The sequence below is a fragment of the Sceloporus undulatus genome, chromosome 9, assembly GCF_019175285.1.
Source record: "Sceloporus undulatus isolate JIND9_A2432 ecotype Alabama chromosome 9, SceUnd_v1.1, whole genome shotgun sequence".
Lineage (NCBI taxonomy): Eukaryota > Metazoa > Chordata > Lepidosauria > Squamata > Phrynosomatidae > Sceloporus > Sceloporus undulatus.
In genome coordinates, this window is record NC_056530.1 from 31056057 (window position 1) to 31070736 (window position 14680).

The window sequence follows — 14680 nt, forward strand, 5'->3', positions numbered from 1 at the left end:
TATCCGAGTAAGATGCTATCCGGGTAAGATGTTATCCGGGTAAGAAGTTATCCAGGTAAGATGCTATCCAGGTAAGATGTTATCCGGCTAAGATGTTATCCAGGTAAGATGTTATCCGAGTAAGATGCTATCCAGGTAAGATGTTATCCGGCTAAGATGTTATCCGGCTAAGATGTTATCCAGGTAAGATCTTATCCGGCTAAAGAGCCATCGCTGCATGGCTCTCAGGCGCCCTCCTGTGCCTAGCATTGGGAAATATGCTTGAATGCAGCCAGAGGAGGTTGCCCAAGAGCCAGGAATGAATTAACATTTAATTAAAAAGAAAAACTTAAATAAAAATATTTTTTAAAAATCAAAACAATATTGGTATGCCTTTGTGCTTAATTTTATTCTTTGGTTTACTTGCTTTGCTGTTAAAACAGATGCAATTAGCATTTGCAAAAGGAGTGTGGATTTAAGGAGTGATCATGTATCTATCACTTTATGCCTTGAGTTAATGCAGTATTTGTTGCTGCTGGGCATGGCTTCATTGACAAGAAAATTTGCAAAGGCAATAATAAAGTGGCAATGATAGGAAGAGGTTCCTACATTGCAACAATGATGATGATGATGATGGTGATGATGATGATGATGCAGAAACCTGCAAGAGACTGTGAATGTCTGCTTGAAATTTCAATGTCACGGTTTTGCTTTGTCTTTATAGTTGTCTATAAAGCCATCTTGGGTCCAACTCTGGCAGAAAGGTGGCAAATACAAATGAAATAAATAGACAAATAATTCAAAGAGCTCCAGGTATAAAATATACCAACATGTCAGCGACTTTGAAACCAGGTCTAATCCAAAGAACCGACCCAGAGCTTTTAGGAGGATTGCGGAGAACTGCCAGGATGGGACTGAGCCAAGTGGGAACATAATACACCAAATATCAGTGTAATCCCCATAATATTTGGCCACAAAGGCCATCATCTTACAATTAGCTGGGATGGTTTAACAGGAGCAGAGGATGGCAGAAATCCCAAGCACCGAGGGGTAACCTGTAATTCTCCAAATCTTGCCTGCATCCACCTGACACCTGCCTTCAAACCTTGAAAGGAACCCTATGAAAGTTGTAGAGATTCCCCCTTTTGCATAAAGGACACACTTTCTGGATCTCAAATAAAGGGCACGCATTATTATAATGGATGCTGTACCTACAATGGAGACGGACGCTCCTTTAAGCGCTCCATCTCCATCCTCTGGAAACCTTTTGCTGCTTCTCTGCCCAAAAGTGCTGGTGTCTCACCAAACTACTAATCCCAGGGTCCTATAGGATGGAGCCATGGCAATTAAAGGGGTCTCAAACTGCATTATTTCTACAGTGTAGATGCACCCGAGGTCCATGAATTCCTAACATCACCCTTGAAATAGCTGGGAGTGACTTTCCAAAACCATCTCAAATAAAGGTATTTATCACCGATACGGATATACCGCCCTCACAAGTCTCATGCGCTTGGACCTTTCCATGTTTGCTTGTGTGAAACATCAGAGACGCATAACTGTACGGATAAATGGTCACCATCCACCACCAACCACCCTTCATCTCCAAGAATATGCCCATACTATGGATTATAAAAACTAGATGTCCAAATAAAGTCAGAGGAGGCCATGGCATGCTGCAGGGAAGCTTTATTGCCAAAGAGGAACGCAAGGAAAATGGTCTTGGACCAACACTTTCAAAGCGGAGGAAGCAAGAAAGAAGGAAGAGAGATCTGCGGAGAGGGGTCCCTCCCAGTCTAACTGGGATTATGGATGCTGGAAAACTGGGCGCAGGTGCAGATGATAGGAAAAGCCAGAGGAAACCTTCCAAGGATCTGGGGGAGTGGATGAGGGGATGCTCAACCTCTAGGATGCCCAAGTCTGGGGGAGCTTCAGTCATAGATACATAGCAGGGGGTTGCAGTTGGGGAGGAGGCCTTCTGCTTTTTCCTGGACAGCGAGATGCCAGGGTGGCATCAGCAGAGCCAACACAAGGTTAGTCTCCTCCCATCAAGTGGATTTTCATAATCTGATCTCCTATTCCAGATACAGGTTGCATAGTACGAAATCTTGGAAATCGGATGGGTAATTGGACCTGAGTCCCTGGGCCCAGGCTGGAACCACTGCCCACAAGGGTCCCACTGATGCCAGCCTCCATCACTTCACTGTTGGTGAATCCAGGCCCATGAGGAGACATCAAGCCCAGAACATCAGCTGAGAATCCAACTGGCTTGAAGCATCTGACACCGATTGGCATGAAGCTCATCTTGGAGAGATAGAGAAGGGTCTGGAATGAAAGAACGGAAGTAATGGTTATGACCCAGGAAGCCCTGAATGGCTGAGTTCAAAGTCCACTGGCCAAAGGTACCCCCAAAATAACCCTGCCTTGACATACTCAAAAGATGATGATGATCCTGATGATGATGATGATGATGATCATGATCATCATCACAACCAGCCCTCCGTATCCACAGATTCTTTATCCATGGATTAAACCATCCACAGTTTCGAAAAAAAATACACATTCCAAAAAGCCAACCTTGATTTTGTCATTTTATATAAGAGACATCATTATAAATTGATTTTAATTGGGACTTGAGCATCCACGGATTTTGATATCCTGGAACTAAACCCTAGCACAGTGGTTTCCAACCTGTGGGTTGGGACCCCTTTGGGGTTCAAATGACCTTTTCATGGGGGTCGCCTAAGACCATTAGAAAACACCTATTTAATTACAGTTATGAAGTAGCAACGAAAATAATTTCATAGTTTTGGATCACCTCATCTTGAGGAACTGTATTAAAGAGTCGCAACATTAGAAAGGTTGGGAACCACTGCCCTAGCAGATACTAAGGGGAACCACTGTCTATTTATTTGCATCCTACTTTTCCCCCACAGTTGGGACACAAAGGAGCTTACAGATTTAAAAAAAAAAGAGGGGCCATATATATATACACACACACACACACACACACAAACATATACATAAACACAGAGAGACAGACAGACAGACACACATACCCCACTCTCTTCCATGCCACCAGCATCCCTGAAGATGCCAGCCACAGCTGAGAGGAGAAAGTCAAGAAGAAACTCTCCCAAAACACGGCCACTTAGCCCCAAAACCCCACAAAAAGCTATGGATGCCAGCTGTGAAAACTTTCGACTTCACACCAGTAAACATGAGTTTTCCTGCGAGCCTAATGTCCCCAGTATCTCTGCTCCTGGATCCAAGAAGAAGTCCTTCTTTCCCAGATCTGACAAAAGATGGAGCTCAAAAGAACTTACCGGCAGCAGAAGACGCTCAAGGAAGCCAAGGAAGCCGGAAGATGCTGTTGGGAAAGGTGGCATTGCCATGGCCTTTTATACAGTCCATTTCAGGGCGTGAAAGCCGGCCTTAGATGCATAGAGGGATCAATTCCATAAAGTACAGCTCACCTAAGTAGTTTGCTATATTCCCCTCCTGCCCAGTTTTGCTAGTTATTTCCAGTCACTGAACTTCATGTTCCAAAAGGGGTTGGAGGTGTACCTGGCATATTCTTGGGCTCTTCTCTGTGTTCCTTTCCGTAACATCCCACTGATTTTGCTGACGAACCCTAAATCCAAAGGGGCAGTTTGGCAACATAAGTCGCCTCTTGATGGATGTTTTCCACCCGACTCCAAGACGCCTGCGTCTCACATGAAAGTCCATAGTATCACTCTGACTGAGATGCCAAGGAAGATACCCCACAAAAGGGGTTGCGAGGGCAAGGAGGGTCTAGGAAGAAGCTTTATCTTTGCCAATGGCTTGAACCCCACTGGGGACCCCAACTCCAACAGAAGTACTTATTTATTTCAGTCCTGCCCAGGAATGGACACGTTGGCTTTTTAGGTTGCTGTATTGCACTCTCCTAGAGTTGGAAGAGACCCCCGTTCTGCCATGCAAAGCCCTCCCTGCGACAGATGCCCATCCAGGCTCTGCTTAAAAACCTCCAAAGGAGGAGACTCCATCACACTCCTAGGGAAGCTATTCCACTGTCAAACAGGAATGGCCTTCAAATGTTAAGGTGGGAATGCGATCAAGGGACCTTCAACAGCTGTACCAAAGAGTGTCAGGCATGAGACACAAATAGCAACAGCATCATGGCAAAGGACTTGAGGGGGAGTTTGCCGATACACTCCCATGGTGCCACCTGGCACAGATGATCTCTATGCGCACTTTGCTTTGTTGGCATCTTTGCAAGCATGGAAGGAGAGGGGAATGAAGAAGTGGAAGGGAAAAAATATATTTGTAGGTATGCATATGCATATTTGCATGTATGCATATGCAATGAGTGTGTGCATGTATCATACACTCATTGTAACACTGTACAGTTGGAGTCTCCCTTTTCCGGATTCCCAAAATCCAAAATATTCCAAAAACTAAAACATTTTCATAGGTGGCTGAGATAGTCGCACCATTATTAGTATTATTAATATTATTATTGACTCATATCCCACCTTTATTCCACTACAGCCAGCCTTCCACATTCGCTGGGGTTAAGGGTGAAGGACCCCTGGGAATGTGGGGTTTGGATCCAGGACCCTCCGTGGAGAACAAAATCCGTGGATGCTCAACTCCCATTAAATATAATGGCAGAGCAAAATGGTCTCCCTTATATAAAAATGGAAAATCAAGGATTGCCATCTGGAATTTATACTATTTTAAAAATATTTTCAAGCCGTGGATGCTTGAATCCGTGGATAAAACATCTGTGGATAAGGAGAGCCAACTGTATATACATATATATATGTATGTATGTATTGAAATTCGGAAACATGCAAGAAACAAACATACAGACCCTTAAACAACGGGACACTAATTTGTGTTTTCAAAATAGAACTTGTCTTCCTAACTTTTTGTGTTAATAAGCCTTTTTAGTTGTGTTGGGTATGTGTGTTTTGATGTAAAATGCCTTGACATTGGTTCCAGGAGAAAAACAGGGCTGTAAATGGAAGAGAATAACATAAAATGTGCGCACGCCACACAGCGGCTGGTAGCGCAATAGATAACTCCAATTTCCCTCTGCTTAGGCTGGTGTTACATCCCTGAAGGATTTTGGGGTCAGTTTTTCTATTACGCAAAGGGTGAGCGCACTGTGTATTGCAACTCCCATGATCCTGATCCGGTCGAGCCAAAGCTGATGGGAGTTGCAGTCCAGTATTATCTGGACTGTTGCCCATCTCTGCGGCTGATAAAATGCACAAAGCAGCAACATCTCAAATCAGGGTTTCATGCAAAGTTTAGGGGTCCTTTTGCTGTTGTGGTTTGTTACTCAGAAAGGAGCTGCCTTCCAACTGCCTGATAACATGTAAACCCAGTTTTGTGGGAGGAAAGAGGTTAGGAAAAAGCAGAGCCAGCATCAGTTCAAGAAAAGTTAGATGCTACTTTTGTGGAGCCCTTGAGCTTCAGCCACATTGGCACCGTTTCCATTCACTCTTCTGGGATGCTCTCTTGTGGCGCATTTTGGGATTTCCGTACCAAAAAAGAGGTATTGTGAGGCTCTGGCTTGTCAGACTGCTACTCCCTGCATCCCTGACGGGTGGCACGGCATGATGGGAGTTGCAGTCCCTCCACATCTGGAGAGGGTCAGGATTCTTGGCCCGGTTCAAAAGCAAATCAATTAAAAATACAGCATTTTGCACATGCAAAATAGTTATGTGGTCTATATAATGCTAACTAGCCATTCAATGCATGTTATCTACGTCACCTTGTTGTTGTTGTTTTTGTGTGCCTTCAGGTTGTATCTGATTTATGGTGACCCTAACATGTGGTTTTCTTGGCAAGATCTGTTCAAAAGGGGGCTGGTGCGGATCCATTTAAAATAGATTCATTCGTCAATGCAAACCACAAGTGGGTTGTTTTATTATTTTGCAGCAAGAAAATGCAATCGGGGCAAATGTGAGAACCACACGTTGCTGCCAAACTGATCCATCAATTCAGATCGCAAAGCGATTTATTTGTCAGTGGGAATGCGGCCCAAATATCCAAGGGATCCAGAGTATAAAATATACCAACAAGGCGACATCTTCGAAACCAGGTCTAATTAAAAGATCCAGCTCAGAGTTTTTATGAGGATCTCAGAAAACTGCCAGCATGAAACCAAGCCAAGTGGGAACATAATATGCCTAAAATGAATGTAATCCCTGTAATATTTGGCCATGAAACCATCATCATCTTACAAGCTGCTGGGCTGGTTTAACAGAAACAGATGAAGGCAATAATCCCAAGCACTTGTACCTCTCCAAATCTTGTCTGCACCCCCCTGAGCCCTGCCTTCAAACCCTATGAAGGCTGTCAAGATTCCCCCTTTTGCAGAAAGGACAAGCTTTCTGGATCTCAAATAAGGGACACCACTTATAATAAGGGATATTGTATCAACAGTATATCTTTAAACGGTCTAGCTCCATCCTCCAGAATCCTAGGAATTGAAGTTTTGCAAAGTCTTGAGCCTTCTCTGCCAAAGTGTTCTGGTGTCACACCGAACTACCAACCCTAGGCTTCTGTAGGATGGAGCCATAGCAGTTAAAGTGGTCTGAAACTGCATTATTACTACAGTGTAGATGCACACTGAATTCCTAATGTCATACTTGGGCTTGGTGGGAATGACTATAACATTATCACGTATCCAGACACGCCAGTCACTTGTGGCTGGACCTTTCCATGGCTACTTGGCCGAAACGTCCTGGACACACCGCTGCATGGCTAGATGGTCACCAAACCCCCAGCCCTCATCATTTTGCCTGAGGACTATATGCTGAGTAGTGTATATTGTAAATAATCAAGTCAGAGGAGGCCGTGGCATGTTGCTGGAAAGCCTTATTGCTGAAGAGGAATGCAATGAGACTGGCCTAGGACTAGGGATTTCAGCGCAAGAAAAGAGGGAGAGAGATCAGCAGAGAGGGGTCCCTCCCAGTCTAACTGGGATTATAGAAACTGGGGGACTGGGGACAGGTGCGGATAGTAGGAAAAGGCAATAGGATCCTCCCAAGGAACTGGGGAGTGGATGAGGGGATGTTCAACCTCTAAGATACCCAGGTCTGGGGGAGCTTTAGCCATAGAAGTGTAGAAGGGGTTCAGTGGCCGGTGGCCGCAGTCGGAGAGGAGGCCTTCTGCTATCTTGTGGAAAGAGAGATTCCTGGGTGGCATCAGCTGGGTCTCCTCCCGTCAAGTGGCTCTGACTAATTTCTCAGACCAAATACAGGTGAGAGAATATAAACTGGGGACAGCCCAGGGTTGGATTCAATTGGATATCCAGAGTAACCTGGGATGTCTCTGTTGGAGTTGGGGTCCAAGTCACCCTTCTCCTTGGAACTACTTTGCCCATCAGGGTTGATCCTTTTGTGGGGTGTGTTCCTTTGCACTTAGATCCATAGCGATGCTGTGGATGCTGACACGCGGCACAAGCGTCTTTGCTTCCGGTACATACCAGGCAGACGAGGATGACTAATGTTACCAGCTGTTCCTTCGGAGTTTGGGTTCGTCAGCAAAAAATACCCAGACGGCAATTAGAGGAACACAGAGAGCATCCCAGGTCCGCCAAGAACACACACCTCCAGACCCTGCAATTTTGGAACACGGCGTTCGATGGTTGTAAACTGGGAACTTAATTAGAGTAAACAGGGCAGGAAAAATCTAGAAGGAAAAAAACCCCCAGGTGGCCTATATTTTACAAAACCAATATCGGTATGCGCTGAAGCCTAGCCTTCAGGCCTTGTAAAGAACCATATAAAAGCGATGGCGGTTTCCCCCTTTTCCAACAGCATCATCCGACTTCCTTGGCTTTCTGCTGCTGAGCTGCTGGTAAGTTGTCTTGAGCTCCTTCTCTACTCAGATCAGGGAAGGAAGGAAGGAAGGAAGGAAGGAAGGAAGGAAGGAAGGAGATATCCTCTTGGACATTTCAGAGGAAGAGATATTGGGGGACATTAATTCTACAGGGGAAACATGTTCACTGACAGACGGATGTATGGATAGCAAAGTCTGAAATGTCGATGGTGCGTCTGGTGGGAACATAAGAGATGCAGGACCTTCTTGGTCGATGCTCCCAGGATCTCTGCAACTCCCTTCCCTTCCTTTCCCAGATATTATTATTATTATTATTATTATTATTATTATTATTATTATATCCCGCCTCTTCAATAAGATCGAGGCGGCTTACATCAATAAAACATATAGTACAATAAAATAAGTCCCAGCATCCCCTCCCTCCTTAAAACAATCCACAATACAACAAAACTATAGTAAAATGCAGTTAAAACAATTCAAACAGTTGCAACAAGAACTCCTGGGTAGCCATTAGGACAATCCATGTCCAGAAGATACCAGACTACTTTCCTTTCTGAGACGAGCAAAGACTTTTCTACTCCAACAGACACTTGATAATGAATAATAAAGGGTCCATCTTATACAATGTGCTAGGTATTGCTGTGCTCCCGGCCTGTGTGCATTTTAATATACAATACAATACAATAATGTATTATGGCACACGACCAGCACAAAATAATAAAGTGTTTACAAAAAATTACAATGCATTGCATCCATATATTTAATATATGTATTAAATTAACCTGGTTTTAATTTCTTCTGGTTGTTTCATGGGTTTTTAACTTTTGCATTTTGCAGATTTCAACAATGTATTTGTTTGGTTTTTAAGCTGCATTGAGTCCCTGCCTGGGAAAAAAAAGGTGCAATGTAAGTACATTAGTAAGTAAAAATTCTGGCCTGTTACAGACTGCCAAAATAAAGCTGCTTTGGGTGTCTTTGGAGGTATGCTATTTAAATGATGCATGAGTCCTAAGAGTCCGGAGGTTGCGCCAAAGCCAGACTCCATTCCTAAGCACTGGAGTGCAGCTTTGGTGCAGCTTCCGGATTCTTAGGATGGATCCATAATTTAAATAGCATACCTCCAAAGACACCCAAAGCAGCTTTATTTTGGCAGTCTAAGTTTCCTACATCCTCTCAATTTTTAAAAAATGTGCATGGTTTTATTCCTTTTAATTCTGTTAATAGTTTAATTATACGTTAAGTGTTGTAAGTTGTGTTCTTTAAATTGCATCTCCTTGCACAGTAGCGAGCCGCCTTGGCTTGAATCCCAGAGCTGGCGAAAAGGCAGAGTAGATTATAAGAACAATAAGGAGGATTGGTTATGTCTCAGGTAGCAAGTCCTGGGTTGCAACACTCAGTCGCTGGCATCCAGTTAGTGGCAAAGAAAGGCAGACGTCTTCCTGGAAGAGGAGATGGCCCCAAAAACCCTCCTTGGATGCAGCCCGTGGGCCTTTCCATGGGGCTGGAATGCAAGGGACACATCCAACCTGGATGGCCTGAAACAAGCACCTGGAGACCTGGCAAGAGGTCTCTTGCCACAATTTAAAAGGAGTTTTTAAGTTAACAACAGAGTTTTAAAAACAGAGAGCAATGTGAAATAACTCAGGATCCTTTCAAAACCCCTTCCTTAAAAACCTCCAGTGTGAATTCCTACGAATCTTTATTTACTCTGTTTGTATGCTGCCTTTCTCCCAGGATGGGACCCAAGGCTGCACTAAAACCCTGCTGCCAGGAATAAGGAGAGGTCTTTGCCTGCAAAGGAATGGACTGAGGCTCTGGCGACCCAGGGAGGGTCTGACTGGGGAGCAATGATGCCCAGGTGGCCTGGACCAATGCCATTTGGAGTATTTTAGGCCAGAACCAGCACTTTCCCATTCAAAACCAGCACTTTTGGTGCTTAGGGCCAGCCACTGCAAAGACCCTGTCCCATGTTCCCAACAGTCGTAGTAGAGAAGGTAGCAGGAATCTCTCCTTTTTAAAACTGATACAGCCCTTTGTGTCCCAACTGTTGGACAAAAAATGGGATATAAATAAATATAATAATGATGATGATGATCTCCTGAGCATCCCAAGGCAGGCTTCTTTTGGGGATGGCATTGGCCAGGTGGCTTGGGATTCAGCCATTCAGGGCTTCCTGGGTCATAACCGTCTCTACTGTTCTTGTCCTTCCAGGCTTTTCTCCGTCCCTCCATGATGAGCTCCATGCCAATCAGTGTCATATCTTGCAACGTCCGAATGTACATCCCTGGTTACTCTGGAAACCCAGCTGAATCTTCGGTTGAAGGCCTAGTGCAAAATGCTGTATTTTTTAATGGATTTGCTTTTGAATCGGGCCAAGAATCCTGACCCTCTCCAGATGCGGAGGGACTGCAACTCCCATCATGCCTTGCCATGTGTCAGGGATGCTGGGAGCGGCAGTCTGACAAACCAGAGCCTCACAATACTTCTTTTTTGGTAAGGACATCCCAAAATGCACCACAACAGAGCATCCCAGAGAGGGAATGGAAACGGTGCCAATGCAGCTGAAGCTCAAGGGCTCCACAAAAGTAGCATCTAACTATTCTTGAACTGATGCTGGCTCTGCTTTTTCCTGATCTCTTTCCTCCCACAAAACTGGGTTTGCATGTTATCAGGCAGTTGGAAGGCAGCTTCTTCCTGAGTAACAAACCACAACAGGAAAAGGACCCCCAAATGTTGCACAAAACCCTGATTTGAGACATTGCTGCTTTGTGCATTTTATCAGCCGCAAAGATGGGCAACAGTCCAGATAATACTGGACTGCAACTCCCATCAGCTTTGGCTCGACCGGATCAGGATCATGGGAGTTGCAATACATCCTTTGCGTAGTAAAAAAACTGATCCAAAAATCCTTCAGGGACGTAACACCAGGGAAATTGGGTATATCTTTTGCGCTACTGTCCAGGGTGCGGAGTGCGCACATTTTATGTTATTCTCTTCCATTTACAGCTCTGCCTTTCTCCTGGCACCAATGTCAAGGCAGTTTACACCAATATACACATACACAACACAACCAAAAAGGTTTATTAACACACACAGTTAGGAACACAAGTTCTATTTTGAAAACCCAAATTAGTGTCCCGTTGTTTAAGGGTCTGTATGTTTGTATCTTGCATGTTTCTGAATTTCAATACATATATACATACATATATATATGTATATACAGTTGGCCCTCTTGATCCACAGATGTTTTATCCACGGATTCAAGCATCCACGGCTTGAAAATACTTTTTAAATAGTATAAATTCCAGATGGCAATCCTTGATTTTCCATTTTTACATAAGGGAGACCATTTTGCTCTGCCATTATATTTAATGGGACTTGAGCATCTACGGATTTTGTTATCCACGGAAGGTCCTGGATCCAAACCCCACATTCCCAGGGGTCCTTCACCCTTAACCCCAGCGAATGTGGAGGGCTGGCTGTAGTGGAATAAAGGTGGGAGATGAGCAAATAATAATATTAATAATACTAATAATGGTGCGACTATCTCAGCCACCTATGAACATGTTTTAGTTTTTGGAATATTTTGGATTTTGGGAATCCGGAAAAGGGAGACTCCAACTGTACAGTGTTACAATGAGTGTATGATACATGCACACACTCATTGCATATGCATACATGCAAATATGCATATGCATACCTACAAATATATTTTTTCCCTTCCACTTCTTCATTCCCCTCTCCTTCCATGCTTGCAAAGATGCCAACAAAGCAAAGTACGCATACAGATCATCTGTGCCAGGTGGCACCATGGGAGTGTATCGGCAAACTCCCCCACAAGTCCTTTGCCATGATGCCATTGCTATTTGTGTCTCATGCCAGACACTCTTTGGTACAGCTGTTAAAGGTCCCTTTATCGCATTCCCACCTCAACATTTGAGGGCCGTTCCTGTTCGATAGTGGAATAGCTTCCCTAGGAGTGTGATGGAGTCTCTTCCTTTGGCGGTTTTTAAGCAGAGTCTGGGTGGGCATCTGTCACAGAGAGGGCTTTGCATGACAGAACAGGGGTCTCTTCCAACTCTAGGAGTGCAGTACAACAACCTAAAAGCCAACGTGTCCATTCCTGGGAAGGACTGAATTAAATAAGTACTTCTGTTGGAGTTGGGATCCCCAGTGGGGTTCAAGCCATTGGCAAAGTTAAAGCTTCTTCCTAGACCCTCCTTGACTTGCCAACCCCTTTTGTGGGGTATCTTCCTTGGCATCTCAGCCAGAGTGATACTATGGACTTTCACGTGAGACGCAGGCGTCTTGGAGTCGGGTGCAAATCATCCATCAAGAGACACCTTATGTTGCCAAGCTGCCCCTTTGGGATTAGGGTACGGCAGCAAAACCAGTGGGACGTTAAGGAAAGGAACACAGAGAAGAGCCCAAGTATATGTGTTCCAATGAGTGTATGATACATGCACACACTCATTGGATATGGCCCAGGTACACCTCCAACCCTTTTTGGAACATTAAGTTCAGTGACTGGAAATAACTAGTGAAACTGGGCAGGAGGGGAATATAGAAAAATATCCAGGTGAGCTGTACTTGATGGAATTGATCCCTGTATGCATCTAAGGCCGGTTTTCACGCCCTGAAATGGACTGTATAAAAGGCCATGGCAATGCCACCTTTTCCAGCAGCATCTTCCGGCTTCCTTGGCTTTCTGAAGCTGAGCATCTTCTGCTGCCGGTAGGTTCTTTTGAGCTCCATCTCTTGTCAGATCTGGGAAAGAAGGACTTCTTCATGGATCCAGGAGGAGAGACACTGGGGACATTAGGCTAGCAGGAAAACTAATGTTTACTGGCGTGACGTTGAAAGCTTTCACAGCCGGCATCCATAGCTTTTTGTGGGGTTTTGAGGCTAAGTGGCCATGTTTTGGAAGAAATTGCTTCCTGACATTTCCGCTCTCATCTGTGGCTGGCATCTTCAGGGATGCTGGTGGCATGGAAGAGAGTTGTGTGTGTGTGTGTGTGCGTGTGTGTGTATAGATAGATAGATAGATAGATAGATAGATAGATAGATAGATAGATAGATAGACAGACAGACACAGATATGTGTATATATAGGGCCCCTCTTTTTTTAAAATCTGTAAGCTCCTTTGTGTCCCAAATGTGGGGATAAAGTGGGATACAAATACATAGACAGTGGTTCCCCTTAGTATCTGCTAGGGTTTAGTTCCAGGATATCAAAATCCGTGGATGCTCAAGTCCCAACTAAAATCAATTTATAATGATGTCTTTTATATACAATGACAAAAATCAAGGTTGGGTTTTTGAAATGTGTATTTTCCCCCCAAACTGTGGATGGTTTAATCCATGGATAAAGAATCTGTGGATATGGAGGGCTGGTTGTAATAATAATAATAATAATAATAATAATAATAATTTGTTTTATTTATATACCGCTATTCCAAAGATCATAGCAAGTAAGCTAATTAGCAAGTAATCATCATTATCTTTTGAGCATGTCAAGACAGGCTCAGTTTGGGGGTACCTTTGGCCAGTGGGCTTTGAACTCAGCCATTCAGGGCTTCCTGGGTCATAACCATTACTTCCGTTCTTTCATTCCAGACCCTTCTCTATCTCTCCAAGATGAGCTTCATGCCAATCGGTGTCAGACCCTTCAAGCCAGTTGGATTCTCAGCTGATGTTCTGGGCTTCATGTCTCCTCATGGGCCTGGATTCACCGACAGTGAAGTGATGGAGTCTGGCATCAGTGGGACCCTTGTGGGCAGTCGTTCCAGCCTGGGCCCAGGGACTCAGGTCGAAACACCCTTCCGATTTCCAATATTCCGTGTTATTATCCAACCTGTACATATTTTGAATAGGAGATCAGATTAGTAAAAGGCACTTGATGGGAGGAGACTAACCTTGTGTTGGCTCTGCTGATGCCACCCTGGCATCTTGCTGTCCAGGAAAAAGCATAAGGCCTCCTTCCCAACTGCAACCCCCTGATATGTATCTATGACTGAAGCTCCTCCAGACTTGGGCATCCTAGAGGTTGAGCATCCCCTCATCCACTCCCTCAGATCCTTGGAAGGTTTCCTCTGGCTTTTCCTATCATCTGCACCTGCGCCCAGTTCTCCAGTATCCATAATCCCAGTTAGACTGGGAGGGACCCGTCTCCGCTGATCTCTCTTCCTTCTTTCTTGCTTCCTCCGCTTTGAAAGTGTTGGTCCAAGACCATTTTCCTTGCTTTCCTCTTTGGCAATAAAGCTTCCCTGCAGCATGCCATGGCCTCCTCTGACTTTATTCGGACATTTAGTTTTTATAATCCATAGTATGGGCATGTTCTTGGAGATGAAGGGTGGTTGGTGGTGGTTGGTGACCATTTATCCGTACAGTTATGCGTCTCTGATGTTTCACACAAGCAAACATGGAAAGGTCCAAGAACATAAGACTGAAAAGGGTATATCTGAATCAGTGATAAATACCTGGTGTCCTCCAGATGGTTTTGGAAAGTCACTCCCACCTATTTCAAGGGTGATGTTGGGAATTCATGGACCTCGGGTGCATCTACACTGTAGAAATAATGCAGTTTGAGACCACTTTAATTGCCATGGCTCCATCCTACAGGACCTTGGGATTAGTAGTTTGGTGAGACACCAGCACTTTTGGGCAGAGGAGCAGCAAAAGGTTTCCAGAGGATGGAGATGGAGTGCTTAAAGGATTGTACATCTCCATTGTAGGTACAGCATCCTTTATAATAATGTGTGCCCTTTATTTGAGATCCAGAAAGCATGTCCTTTATGCAAAAGGGGGAATCTCTACAACTTTCATAGGGTTCCTTTCAAGGTTTGAAGGCAGGTCTCAGGTGG

General features: G+C 44.5%; 1 protein-coding gene across 1 annotated transcript in view; it reads left to right on the forward strand.

The window, feature by feature from the left end:
• The window catches only part of RPRD2 (regulation of nuclear pre-mRNA domain containing 2), a 206048-nt gene that overhangs the window by 14867 nt on the left and 176501 nt on the right, over positions 1-14680 (forward strand).